This window comes from Dendrobates tinctorius, unplaced genomic scaffold (assembly GCF_039654945.1).
Source record: "Dendrobates tinctorius isolate UK_male_01 unplaced genomic scaffold, ASM3965494v1 ptg000011l, whole genome shotgun sequence".
Lineage (NCBI taxonomy): Eukaryota > Metazoa > Chordata > Amphibia > Anura > Dendrobatidae > Dendrobates > Dendrobates tinctorius.
The window spans coordinates 119,118,274-119,131,625 of NW_027361679.1; the positions used below are offsets into that span (position 1 = coordinate 119,118,274).

Sequence of the window (13,352 nt, forward strand, 5' to 3'; positions counted from 1 at the left end):
CTTCTTGAAAAGAACGTCAGAGATGGCACACTTCCGTCAATGGCCCTTCTAAGCTGAATATGCATGCCCTCATCAGATCGCAGCCGCTAAGCAGCCGGAGGCCGGGCCAGTACCGGCATGGGAGACTGGCTGGGAATCCCTGGTCCTGTTGACATTTTGTACGTTTTTTTTCCAAGCTTGCCCTTCCGAGTTTATCCTTCTTGAAAAAAACGTCAGAGATGGCACGCTTCTGTCAACGGCCATGCTAAGCTGAATATGCCTGCCCTCGTCAGATCGCAGCCACTAAGCAGCTTGAGGCCGGGCCAGTACCGGCATGGGAGACTGGCTGGGAATCCCTGGTCCTGTTGACATTTTGTACGTTTTTTTTCCAAGCTTGCCCTTCCGAGTTTATCCTTCTTGAAAAGAACGTCAGAGATGGCACGCGGCCGTCAACGGCCATTCTAAGCTGAATATGCATTCCCTCGTCACATCGCAGCCGCTAAGCAGCTTGAGGCCGGGCCAGTACCGGCATAGGAGACTGGCTGGGAATCCCTGGTCCTGTTGACATTTTGTACATTTTTTTTCCAAGCTTGCCCTTCCGAGTTTATCCTTCTTGAAAAGAACGTCAGAGATGACACGCTTCCGTCAACGGCCATTCTAAGCTGAATATGCATGCCCTCGTCAGATCGCAGCCGCTAAGCAGCTTGAGGCCGGGCCAGTACCGGCATGGGAGACTGGCTGGGAATCCCTGGTCCTGTTGACATTTTGTACGTTTTATTTCCAAGCTTGCCCTTCCGAGTTTATCCTTCTTGAAAAGAACGTCAGAGATGGCACGCTTCCGTCAACGGCCATTCTAAGCTGAATATGCATGCCCTCGTCAGATCGCAGCCGCTAAGCAGCTTGAGGCCGGGCCAGTACCGGCATGGGAGACTGGCTGGGAATCCCTGGTCCTGTTGACATTTTGTATGTTTTTTTTCCAAGCTTGCCCTTCCGAGTTTATCCTTCTTGAAAAGAACGTCAGAGATGGCACGCGTCCGTCAACGGCCATTCTAAGCTGAATATGCATTCCCTCGTCACATCGCAGCCGCTAAGCAGCTTGAAGCCGGGCCAGTACCGGCATAGGAGACTGGCTGGGAATCCCTGGTCCTGTTGACATTTTGTACATTTTTTTTCCAAGCTTGCCCTTCCGAGTTTATCCTTCTTGAAAAGAACGTCAGAGATGGCACGCTTCCGTCAACGGCCATTCTAAGATGAATATGCATGCCCTCGTCAGATCGCAGCCGCTAAGCAGCTTGAGGCCGGGCCAGTACCAGCATGGGAGACTGGCTGGGAATCCCTGGTCCTGTTGACATTTTGTACGTTTTATTTCCAAGCTTGCCCTTCCGAGTTTATCCTTCTTGAAAAGAACGTCAGAGATGGCACGCTTCCGTCAACGGCCATTCTAAGCTGAATATGCATGCCCTCGTCAGATCGCAGCCGCTAAGCAGCTTGAGGCCGGGCCAGTACCGGCATGGGAGACTGGCTGGGAATCCCTGGTCCTGTTGACATTTTGTACGTTTTTTTTCCAAGCTTGCCCTTCCGAGTTTATCCTTCTTGAAAAGAACGTCAGAGATGGCACGCTTCCGTCAACGGCCATTCTAAGCTGAATATGCATGCCCTCGTCACATCGCAGCAGCTTGAGGCCGGGCCAGTACCGGCATGGGAGACTGGCTGGGAATCCCTGGTCCTGTTGACATTTTGTACGTTTTATTTCCAAGCTTGCCCTTCCGAGTTTATCCTTCTTGAAAAGAACGTCAGAGATGGCACGCTCCTGTCAACGGCCATTCTAAGCTGAATATGCATGCCCTTGTCAGATTGCAGCTGCTAAGCAGCTTGAGGCCGGGCCAGTACCGGCATGGGAGACTGGCTGGGAATCCCTGGTCCTGTTAACATTTTGTATGTTTTATTTCCAAGCTTGCCCTTCCGAGTTTATCCTTCTTGAAAAAAACGTCAGAGATGGCACGCTTCTGTCAACGGCCATTCTAAGCTGAATATGCATGCCCTCGTCAGATTGCAGCCGCTAAGCAGCTTGAGGCCGGGCCAGTACCGGCATGGGAGACTGGCTGGGAATCCCTGGTCCTGTTGACATTTTGTACGTTTTATTTCCAAGCTTGCCCTTCCGAGTTTATCCTTCTTGAAAAGAACGTCAGAGATGGCACACTTCCGTCAATGGCCATTCTAAGCTGAATATGCATGCCCTTGTCAGATTGCAGCCGCTAAGCAGCTTGAGGCTGGGCCAGTACTGGCATGGGAGACTGGCTGGGAATCCCTGGTCGTGTTGACATTTTGTACGTTTTTTTTCCAAGCTTGCCCTTCCGAGTTTATCCTTCTTGAAAAGAACGTCAGAGATGGCACACTTCCGTCAATGGCCATTCTAAGCTGAATATGCATGCCCTTGTCAGATCGCAGCAGCTTGAGGCCGGGCCAGTACCGGCATGGGAGACTGGCTGGGAATCCCTGGTCCTGTTGACATTTTGTACGTTTTATTTCCAAGCTTGCCCTTCCGAGTTTATCCTTCTTGAAAAGAACGTCAGAGATTGCACACTTCCGTCAATGGCCATTCTAAGCTAAATATGCATGCCCTCGTCAGATCGCAGCTGCTAAGCAGCCTGAGGCCGGGCCAGTACCGGCATGGAAGACTGGCTGGGAATCCCTGGTCCTGTTGACATTTTGTACGTTTTTTTTCCAAGCTTGCCCTACCGAGTTTATCCTTCTTGAAAAAAACGTCAGAGATGGCACGCTTCCGTCAACGGCCATTCTAAGCTGAATATGCCTGCCCTCGTCAGATCGCAGCCGCTAAGCAGCTTGAGGCCGGGGCAGTACTGGCATGGGAGACTGGCTGGGAATCCCTGGTCCTGTTGACATTTTGTACGTTTTTTTCCAAGCTTGCCCTTCCGAGTTTATTCTTCTTGAAAAAAACGTCAGAGATGGCACGCTTCCATCAACGGCCATTCTAAGCTGAATATGCATGCCCTCGTCAGATCGCAGCCGCTAAGCAGCTTGAGGCCGGGCCAGTACCGGCATGGGAGACTGGCTGGGAATCCCTGGTCCTGTTGACATTTTGTACGTTTTATTTCCAAGCTTGCCCTTCCGAGTTTATCCTTCTTGAAAAGAACGTCAGAGATGGCACGCTTCTGTCAACGGCCATTCTAAGCTGAATATGCATTCCCTCGTCAGATCGCAGCCGCTAAGCAGCTTGAGGCCGGGCCAGTACCGGCATGGGAGACTGGCTGGGAATCCCTGGTCCTGTTGACATTTTGAATGTTTTTTTTCCAAGCTTGCCCTTCCGAGTTTATCCTTCTTGAAAAGAACGTCAGAGATGGCACGCTTCCGTCAACGGCCATTCTAAGCTGAATATGCATGCCCTCGTCAGATCGCAGCAGCTTGAGGCCGGGCCAGTACCGGCATGGGAGACTGGCTGGGAATCCCTGGTCCTGTTGACATTTTGTACGTTTTATTTCCAAGCTTGCCCTTCCGAGTTTATCCTTCTTGAAAAAAACGTCAGAGATGGCACGCTTCCGTCAACGGCCATTCTAAGCTGAATATGCATGCCCTCGTCAGATCGCAGCCGCTAAGCAGCTTGAGGCTGGGCCAGTACCGGCATGGGAGACTGGCTGGGAATCCCTGGTCCTGTTGACATTTTGTACGTTTTTTTTCCAAGCTTGCCCTTCCGAGTTTATCCTTCTTGAAAAAAACGTCAGAGATGGCACGCTTCCGTCAACGGCCATTCTAAGCTGAATATGCATGCCCTCGTCAGATCGCAGCTGCTAAGCAGCTTGAGGCCGGGCCAGTGCCGGCATGGGAGACTGGCTGGGAATCCCTGGTCCTGTTGACATTTTGTACGTTTTTTTTTCCAAGCTTGCCCTTCCGAGTTTATCCTTCTTGAAAAGAACGTCAGAGATGGCACGCTTCCGTCAACGGCCATTCTAAGCTGAATATGCATGCCCTCGTCAGATCGCAGCAGCTTGAGGCCGGGCCAGTACCAGCATGGGAGACTGGCTGGGAATCCCTGGTCCTGTTGACATTTTGTACGTTTTATTTCCAAGCTTGCCCTTCCGAGTTTATCCTTCTTGAAAAGAACGTCAGAGATGGCACACTTCCGTCAATGGCCCTTCTAAGCAGAATATGCATGCCCTCATCAGATCGCAGCCGCTAAGCAGCCAGAGGCCGGGCCAGTACCGGCATGGGAGACTGGCTGGGAATCCCTGGTCCTGTTGACATTTTGTACGTTTTTTTTCCAAGCTTGCCCTTCCGAGTTTATCCTTCTTGAAAAAAACGTCAGAGATGGCACGCTTCTGTCAACGGCCATTCTAAGCTGAATATGCCTGCCCTCGTCAGATCGCAGCCACTAAGCAGCTTGAGGCCGGGCCAGTACCGGCATGGGAGACTGGCTGGGAATCCCTGGTCCTGTTGACATTTTGTACGTTTTTTTTCCAAGCTTGCCCTTCCGAGTTTATCCTTCTTGAAAAGAACGTCAGAGATGGCACGCGTCCGTCAACGGCCATTCTAAGCTGAATATGCATTCCCTCGTCACATCGCAGCCGCTAAGCAGCTTGAAGCCGGGCCAGTACCGGCATAGGAGACTGGCTGGGAATCCCTGGTCCTGTTGACATTTTGTACATTTTTTTTCCAAGCTTGCCCTTCCGAGTTTATCCTTCTTGAAAAGAACGTCAGAGATGGCACGCTTCCGTCAACGGCCATTCTAAGATGAATATGCATGCCCTCGTCAGATCGCAGCCGCTAAGCAGCTTGAGGCTGGGCCAGTACCAGCATGGGAGACTGGCTGGGAATCCCTCGTCCTGTTGACATTTTGTACGTTTTATTTCCAAGCTTGCCCTTCCGAGTTTATCCTTCTTGAAAAGAACGTCAGAGATGGCACGCTTGCGTCAACGGCCATTCTAAGCTGAATATGCATGCCCTCGTCAGATCGCAGCCGCTAAGCAGCTTGAGGCCGGGCCAGTACCGGCATGGGAGACTGGCTGGGAATCCCTGGTCCTGTTGACATTTTGTACGTTTTATTTCCAAGCTTGCCCTTCCGAGTTTATCCTTCTTGAAAAGAACGTCAGAGATTGCACACTTCCGTCAATGGCCATTCTAAGCTAAATATGCATGCCCTCGTCAGATCGCAGCTGCTAAGCAGCCTGAGGCCGGGCCAGTACCGGCATGGGAGACTGGCTGGGAATCCCTGGTCCTGTTAACATTTTGTACGTTTTATTTCCAAGCTTGCCCTTCCGAGTTTATCCTTCTTGAAAAAAACGTCAGAGATGGCACACTTCCGTCAACGGCCATTCTAAGCTGAATATGCATGCCCTCGTCAGATCGCAGCTGCTAAGCAGCTTGAGGCCGGGCCAGTACCGGCATGGGAGACTGGCTGGGAATCCCTGGTCCTGTTGACATTTTGTACGTTTTATTTCCAAGCTTGCCCTTCCGAGTTTATCCTTCTTGAAAAGAACGTCAGAGATGGCACACTTACGTCAATGGCCCTTCTAAGCTGAATATGCATGCCCTCATCAGATCGCAGCCGCTAAGCAGCCGGAGGCCGGGCCAGTACCGGCATGGGAGACTGGCTGGGAATCCCTGGTCCTGTTGACATTTTGTACGTTTTTTTTCCAAGCTTGCCCTTCCGAGTTTATCCTTCTTGAAAAAAACGTCAGAGATGGCACGCTTCTGTCAACGGCCATTCTAAGCTGAATATGCCTGCCCTCGTCAGATCGCAGCCACTAAGCAGCTTGAGGCCGGGCCAGTACCGGCATGGGAGACTGGCTGGGAATCCCTGGTCCTGTTGACATTTTGTATGTTTTTTTTCCAAGCTTGCCCTTCTGAGTTTATCCTTCTTGAAAAGAACGTCAGAGATGGCACGCGTCCATCAACGGCCATTCTAAGCTGAATATGCATTCCCTCGTCACATCGCAGCCGCTAAGCAGCTTGAAGCCGGGCCAGTACCGGCATAGGAGACTGGCTGGGAATCCCTGGTCCTGTTGACATTTTGTACATTTTTTTTCCAAGCTTGCCCTTCCGAGTTTATCCTTCTTGAAAAGAACGTCAGAGATGGCACGCTTCCGTCAACGGCCATTCTAAGATGAATATGCATGCCCTCGTCAGATCGCAGCCGCTAAGCAGCTTGAGGCCGGGCCAGTACCAGCATGGGAGACTGGCTGGGAATCCCTGTTCCTGTTGACATTTTGTACGTTTTATTTCCAAGCTTGCCCTTCCGAGTTTATCCTTCTTGAAAAGAACGTCAGAGATGGCACGCTTCCGTCAACGGCCATTCTAAGCTGAATATGCATGCCCTCGTCAGATCGCAGCCGCTAAGCAGCTTGAGGCCGGGCCAGTACCGGCATGGGAGACTGGCTGGGAATCCCTGGTCCTGTTGACATTTTGTACGTTTTTTTTCCAAGCTTGCCCTTCCGAGTTTATCCTTCTTGAAAAGAACGTCAGAGATGGCACGCTTCCGTCAACGGCCATTCTAAGCTGAATATGCATGCCCTCGTCACATCGCAGCAGCTTGAGGCCGGGCCAGTACCGGCATGGGAGACTGGCTGGGAATCCCTGGTCCTGTTGACATTTTGTACGTTTTATTTCCAAGCTTGCCCTTCCGAGTTTATCCTTCTTGAAAAGAACGTCAGAGATGGCACGCTCCTGTCAACGGCCATTCTAAGCTGAATATGCATGCCCTTGTCAGATTGCAGCTGCTAAGCAGCTTGAGGCCGGGCCAGTACCGGCATGGGAGACTGGCTGGGAATCCCTGGTCCTGTTAACATTTTGTATGTTTTATTTCCAAGCTTGCCCTTCCGAGTTTATCCTTCTTGAAAAAAACGTCAGAGATGGCACGCTTCTGTCAACGGCCATTCTAAGCTGAATATGCATGCCCTCGTCAGATTGCAGCCGCTAAGCAGCTTGAGGCCGGGCCAGTACCGGCATGGGAGACTGGCTGGGAATCCCTGGTCCTGTTGACATTTTGTACGTTTTATTTCCAAGCTTGCCCTTCCGAGTTTATCCTTCTTGAAAAGAACGTCAGAGATGGCACACTTCCGTCAATGGCCATTCTAAGCTGAATATGCCTGCCCTCGTCAGATCGCAGCCACTAAGCAGCTTGAGGCCGGGCCAGTACCGGCATGGGAGACTGGCTGGGAATCCCTGGTCCTGTTGACATTTTGTATGTTTTTTTTCCAAGCTTGCCCTTCCGAGTTTATCCTTCTTGAAAAGAACGTCAGAGATGGCACGCGTCCGTCAACGGCCATTCTAAGCTGAATATGCATTCCCTCGTCACATCGCAGCCGCTAAGCAGCTTGAAGCCGGGCCAGTACCGGCATAGGAGACTGGCTGGGAATCCCTGGTCCTGTTGACATTTTGTACATTTTTTTTCCAAGCTTGCCCTTCCGAGTTTATCCTTCTTGAAAAGAACGTCAGAGATGGCACGCTTCCGTCAACGGCCATTCTAAGATGAATATGCATGCCCTCGTCAGATCGCAGCCGCTAAGCAGCTTGAGGCCGGGCCAGTACCAGCATGGGAGACTGGCTGGGAATCCCTGTTCCTGTTGACATTTTGTACGTTTTATTTCCAAGCTTGCCCTTCCGAGTTTATCCTTCTTGAAAAGAACGTCAGAGATGGCACGCTTCCGTCAACGGCCATTCTAAGCTGAATATGCATGCCCTCGTCAGATCGCAGCCGCTAAGCAGCTTGAGGCCGGGCCAGTACCGGCATGGGAGACTGGCTGGGAATCCCTGGTCCTGTTGACATTTTGTACGTTTTTTTTCCAAGCTTGCCCTTCCGAGTTTATCCTTCTTGAAAAGAACGTCAGAGATGGCACGCTTCCGTCAACGGCCATTCTAAGCTGAATATGCATGCCCTCGTCACATCGCAGCAGCTTGAGGCCGGGCCAGTACCGGCATGGGAGACTGGCTGGGAATCCCTGGTCCTGTTGACATTTTGTACGTTTTATTTCCAAGCTTGCCCTTCCGAGTTTATCCTTCTTGAAAAGAACGTCAGAGATGGCACGCTCCTGTCAACGGCCATTCTAAGCTGAATATGCATGCCCTTGTCAGATTGCAGCTGCTAAGCAGCTTGAGGCCGGGCCAGTACCGGCATGGGAGACTGGCTGGGAATCCCTGGTCCTGTTAACATTTTGTATGTTTTATTTCCAAGCTTGCCCTTCCGAGTTTATCCTTCTTGAAAAAAACGTCAGAGATGGCACGCTTCTGTCAACGGCCATTCTAAGCTGAATATGCATGCCCTCGTCAGATTGCAGCCGCTAAGCAGCTTGAGGCCGGGCCAGTACCGGCATGGGAGACTGGCTGGGAATCCCTGGTCCTGTTGACATTTTGTACGTTTTATTTCCAAGCTTGCCCTTCCGAGTTTATCCTTCTTGAAAAGAACGTCAGAGATGGCACACTTCCGTCAATGGCCATTCTAAGCTGAATATGCATGCCCTTGTCAGATTGCAGCCGCTAAGCAGCTTGAGGCTGGGCCAGTACTGGCATGGGAGACTGGCTGGGAATCCCTGGTCGTGTTGACATTTTGTACGTTTTTTTTCCAAGCTTGCCCTTCCGAGTTTATCCTTCTTGAAAAGAACGTCAGAGATGGCACACTTCCGTCAATGGCCATTCTAAGCTGAATATGCATGCCCTTGTCAGATCGCAGCAGCTTGAGGCCGGGCCAGTACCGGCATGGGAGACTGGCTGGGAATCCCTGGTCCTGTTGACATTTTGTACGTTTTATTTCCAAGCTTGCCCTTCCGAGTTTATCCTTCTTGAAAAGAACGTCAGAGATTGCACACTTCCGTCAATGGCCATTCTAAGCTAAATATGCATGCCCTCGTCAGATCGCAGCTGCTAAGCAGCCTGAGGCCGGGCCAGTACCGGCATGGAAGACTGGCTGGGAATCCCTGGTGCTGTTGACATTTTGTACGTTTTTTTCCAAGCTTGCCCTACCGAGTTTATCCTTCTTGAAAAAAACGTCAGAGATGGCACACTTCCGTCAACGGCCATTCTAAGCTGAATATGCCTGCCCTCGTCAGATCGCAGCCGCTAAGCAGCTTGAGGCCGGGGCAGTACTGGCATGGGAGACTGGCTGGGAATCCCTGGTCCTGTTGACATTTTGTACGTTTTTTTCCAAGCTTGCCCTTCCGAGTTTATTCTTCTTGAAAAAAACGTCAGAGATGGCACGCTTCCGTCAACGGCCATTCTAAGCTGAATATGCATGCCCTCGACAGATCGCAGCCGCTAAGCAGCTTGAGGCCGGGCCAGTACCGGCATGGGAGACTGGCTGGGAATCCCTGGTCCTGTTGACATTTTGTACGTTTTATTTCCAAGCTTGCCCTTCCGAGTTTATCCTTCTTGAAAAGAACGTCAGAGATGGCACGCTTCTGTCAACGGCCATTCTAAGCTGAATATGCATTCCCTCGTCAGATCGCAGCCGCTAAGCAGCTTGAGGCCGGGCCAGTACCGGCATGGGAGACTGGCTGGGAATCCCTGGTCCTGTTGACATTTTGAATGTTTTTTTTCCAAGCTTGCCCTTCCGAGTTTATCCTTCTTGAAAAGAACGTCAGAGATGGCACGCTTCCGTCAACGGCCATTCTAAGCTGAATATGCATGCCCTCGTCAGATCGCAGCAGCTTGAGGCCGGGCCAGTACCAGCATGGGAGACTGGCTGGGAATCCCTGGTCCTGTTGACATTTTGTACGTTTTATTTCCAAGCTTGCCCTTCCGAGTTTATCCTTCTTGAAAAAAACGTCAGAGATGGCACGCTTCCGTCAACGGCCATTCTAAGCTGAATATGCATGCCCTCGTCAGATCGCAGCCGCTAAGCAGCTTGAGGCTGGGCCAGTACCGGCATGGGAGACTGGCTGGGAATCCCTGGTCCTGTTGACATTTTGTACGTTTTTTTTCCAAGCTTGCCCTTCCGAGTTTATCCTTCTTGAAAAAAACGTCAGAGATGGCACGCTTCCGTCAACGGCCATTCTAAGCTGAATATGCATGCCCTCGTCAGATCGCAGCTGCTAAGCAGCTTGAGGCCGGGCCAGTGCCGGCATGGGAGACTGGCTGGGAATCCCTGGTCCTGTTGACAATTTGTACGTTTTTTTTCCAAGCTTGCCCTTCCGAGTTTATCCTTCTTGAAAAGAACGTCAGAGATGGCACGCTTCCGTCAACGGCCATTCTAAGCTGAATATGCATGCCCTCGTCAGATCGCAGCAGCTTGAGGCCGGGCCAGTACCAGCTTGGGAGACTGGCTGGGAATCCCTGGTCCTGTTGACATTTTGTACGTTTTATTTCCAAGCTTGCCCTTCCGAGTTTATCCTTCTTGAAAAGAACGTCAGAGATGGCACACTTCCGTCAATGGCCCTTCTAAGCAGAATATGCATGCCCTCATCAGATCGCAGCCGCTAAGCAGCCAGAGGCCGGGCCAGTACCGGCATGGGAGACTGGCTGGGAATCCCTGGTCCTGTTGACATTTTGTACGTTTTTTTTCCAAGCTTGCCCTTCCGAGTTTATCCTTCTTGAAAAAAATGTCAGAGATGGCACGCTTCTGTCAACGGCCATTCTAAGCTGAATATGCCTGCCCTCGTCAGATCGCAGCCACTAAGCAGCTTGAGGCCGGGCCAGTACCGGCATGGGAGACTGGCTGGGAATCCCTGGTCCTGTTGACATTTTGTACGTTTTTTTTCCAAGCTTGCCCTTCCGAGTTTATCCTTCTTGAAAAGAACGTCAGAGATGGCACGCGTCCGTCAACGGCCATTCTAAGCTGAATATGCATTCCCTCGTCACATCGCAGCCGCTAAGCAGCTTGAAGCCGGGCCAGTACCGGCATAGGAGACTGGCTGGGAATCCCTGGTCCTGTTGACATTTTGTACGTTTTTTTTCCAAGCTTGCCCTTCCGAGTTTATCCTTCTTGAAAAGAACGTCAGAGATGGCACGCTTCCGTCAACGGCCATTCTAAGCTGAATATGCATGCCCTCGTCACATCGCAGCAGCTTGAGGCCGGGCCAGTACCGGCATGGGAGACTGGCTGGGAATCCCTGGTCCTGTTGACATTTTGTACGTTTTATTTCCAAGCTTGCCCTTCCGAGTTTATCCTTCTTGAAAAGAACGTCAGAGAGGGCACGCTCCTGTCAACGACCATTCTAAGCTGAATATGCATGCCCTTGTCAGATTGCAGCTGCTAAGCAGCTTGAGGCCGGGCCAGTACCGGCATGGGAGACTGGCTGGGAATCCCTGGTCCTGTTAACATTTTGTATGTTTTATTTCCAAGCTTGCCCTTCCGAGTTTATCCTTCTTGAAAAAAACGTCAGAGATGGCACGCTTCTGTCAACGGCCATTCTAAGCTGAATATGCATGCCCTCGTCGGATTGCAGCCGCTAAGCAGCTTGAGGCCGGGCCAGTACCGGCATGGGAGACTGGCTGGGAATCCCTGGTCCTGTTGACATTTTGTACGTTTTATTTCCAAGCTTGCCCTTCCGAGTTTATCCTTCTTGAAAAGAACGTCAGAGATGGCACACTTCCGTCAATGGCCATTCTAAGCTGAATATGCATGCCCTTGTCAGATTGCAGCCGCTAAGCAGCTTGAGGCTGGGCCAGTACTGGCATGGGAGACTGGCTGGGAATCCCTGGTCGTGTTGACATTTTGTACGTTTTTTTTCCAAGCTTGCCCTTCCGAGTTTATCCTTCTTGAAAAGAACGTCAGAGATGGCACACTTCCGTCAATGGCCATTCTAAGCTGAATATGCATGCCCTTGTCAGATCGCAGCAGCTTGAGGCCGGGCCAGTACCGGCATGGGAGACTGGCTGGGAATCCCTGGTCCTGTTGACATTTTGTACGTTTTATTTCCAAGCTTGCCCTTCCGAGTTTATCCTTCTTGAAAAGAACGTCAGAGATTGCACACTTCCGTCAATGGCCATTCTAAGCTAAATATGCATGCCCTCGTCAGATCGCAGCTGCTAAGCAGCCTGAGGCCGGGCCAGTACCGGCATGGAAGACTGGCTGGGAATCCCTGGTGCTGTTGACATTTTGTACGTTTTTTTTCCAAGCTTGCCCTACCGAGTTTATCCTTCTTGAAAAAAACGTCAGAGATGGCACGCTTCCGTCAACGGCCATTCTAAGCTGAATATGCCTGCCCTCGTCAGATCGCAGCCGCTAAGCAGCTTGAGGCCGGGGCAGTACTGGCATGGGAGACTGGCTGGGAATCCCTGGTCCTGTTGACATTTTGTACGTTTTTTTCCAAGCTTGCCCTTCCGAGTTTATTCTTCTTGAAAAAAACGTCAGAGATGGCACGCTTCCGTCAACGGCCATTCTAAGCTGAATATGCATGCCCTCGTCAGATCGCAGCCGCTAAGCAGCTTGAGGCCGGGCCAGTACCGGCATGGGAGACTGGCTGGGAATCCCTGGTCCTGTTGACATTTTGTACGTTTTATTTCCAAGCTTGCCCTTCCGAGTTTATCCTTCTTGAAAAGAACGTCAGAGATGGCACGCTTCTGTCAACGGCCATTCTAAGCTGAATATGCATTCCCTCGTCAGATCGCAGCCGCTAAGCAGCTTGAGGCCGGGCCAGTACCGGCATGGGAGACTGGCTGGGAATCCCTGGTCCTGTTGACATTTTGAATGTTTTTTTTCCAAGCTTGCCCTTCCGAGTTTATCCTTCTTGAAAAGAACGTCAGAGATGGCACGCTTCCGTCAACGGCCATTCTAAGCTGAATATGCATGCCCTCGTCAGATCGCAGCAGCTTGAGGCCGGGCCAGTACCGGCATGGGAGACTGGCTGGGAATCCCTGGTCCTGTTGACATTTTGTACGTTTTATTTCCAAGCTTGCCCTTCCGAGTTTATCCTTCTTGAAAAAAACGTCAGAGATGGCACGCTTCCGTCAACGGCCATTCTAAGCTGAATATGCATGCCCTCGTCAGATCGCAGCCGCTAAGCAGCTTGAGGCTGGGCCAGTACCGGCATGGGAGACTGGCTGGGAATCCCTGGTCCTGTTGACATTTTGTACGTTTTTTTTCCAAGCTTGCCCTTCCGAGTTTATCCTTCTTGAAAAAAACGTCAGAGATGGCACGCTTCCGTCAACGGCCATTCTAAGCTGAATATGCATGCCCTCGTCAGATCGCAGCTGCTAAGCAGCTTGAGGCCGGGCCAGTGCCGGCATGGGAGACTGGCTGGGAATCCCTGGTCCTGTTGACATTTTGAATGTTTTTTTTCCAAGCTTGCCCTTCCGAGTTTATCCTTCTTGAAAAGAACGTCAGAGATGGCACGCTTCCGTCAACGGCCATTCTAAGCTGAATATGCATGCCCTCGTCAGATCGCAGCAGCTTGAGGCCGGGCCAGTACCGGCATGGGAGACTGGCT

The 13,352-nt window shown here is 51.3% G+C and overlaps 4 pseudogenes; all 4 read left to right on the forward strand.

Annotated features, from left to right (window-relative positions):
- The first annotated feature begins 231 nt into the window (after positions 1-231).
- Positions 232-350, forward strand: LOC141056512 (5S ribosomal RNA; annotated as a pseudogene).
- A 273-nt stretch (positions 351-623) lies between these two features.
- Positions 624-742, forward strand: LOC141052946 (5S ribosomal RNA; annotated as a pseudogene).
- A 77-nt stretch (positions 743-819) lies between these two features.
- LOC141052951 (5S ribosomal RNA) lies at positions 820-938 on the forward strand (annotated as a pseudogene).
- A 469-nt stretch (positions 939-1,407) lies between these two features.
- On the forward strand, positions 1,408-1,526 carry LOC141052960 (5S ribosomal RNA; annotated as a pseudogene).
- Positions 1,527-13,352: the final 11,826 nt, after the last annotated feature.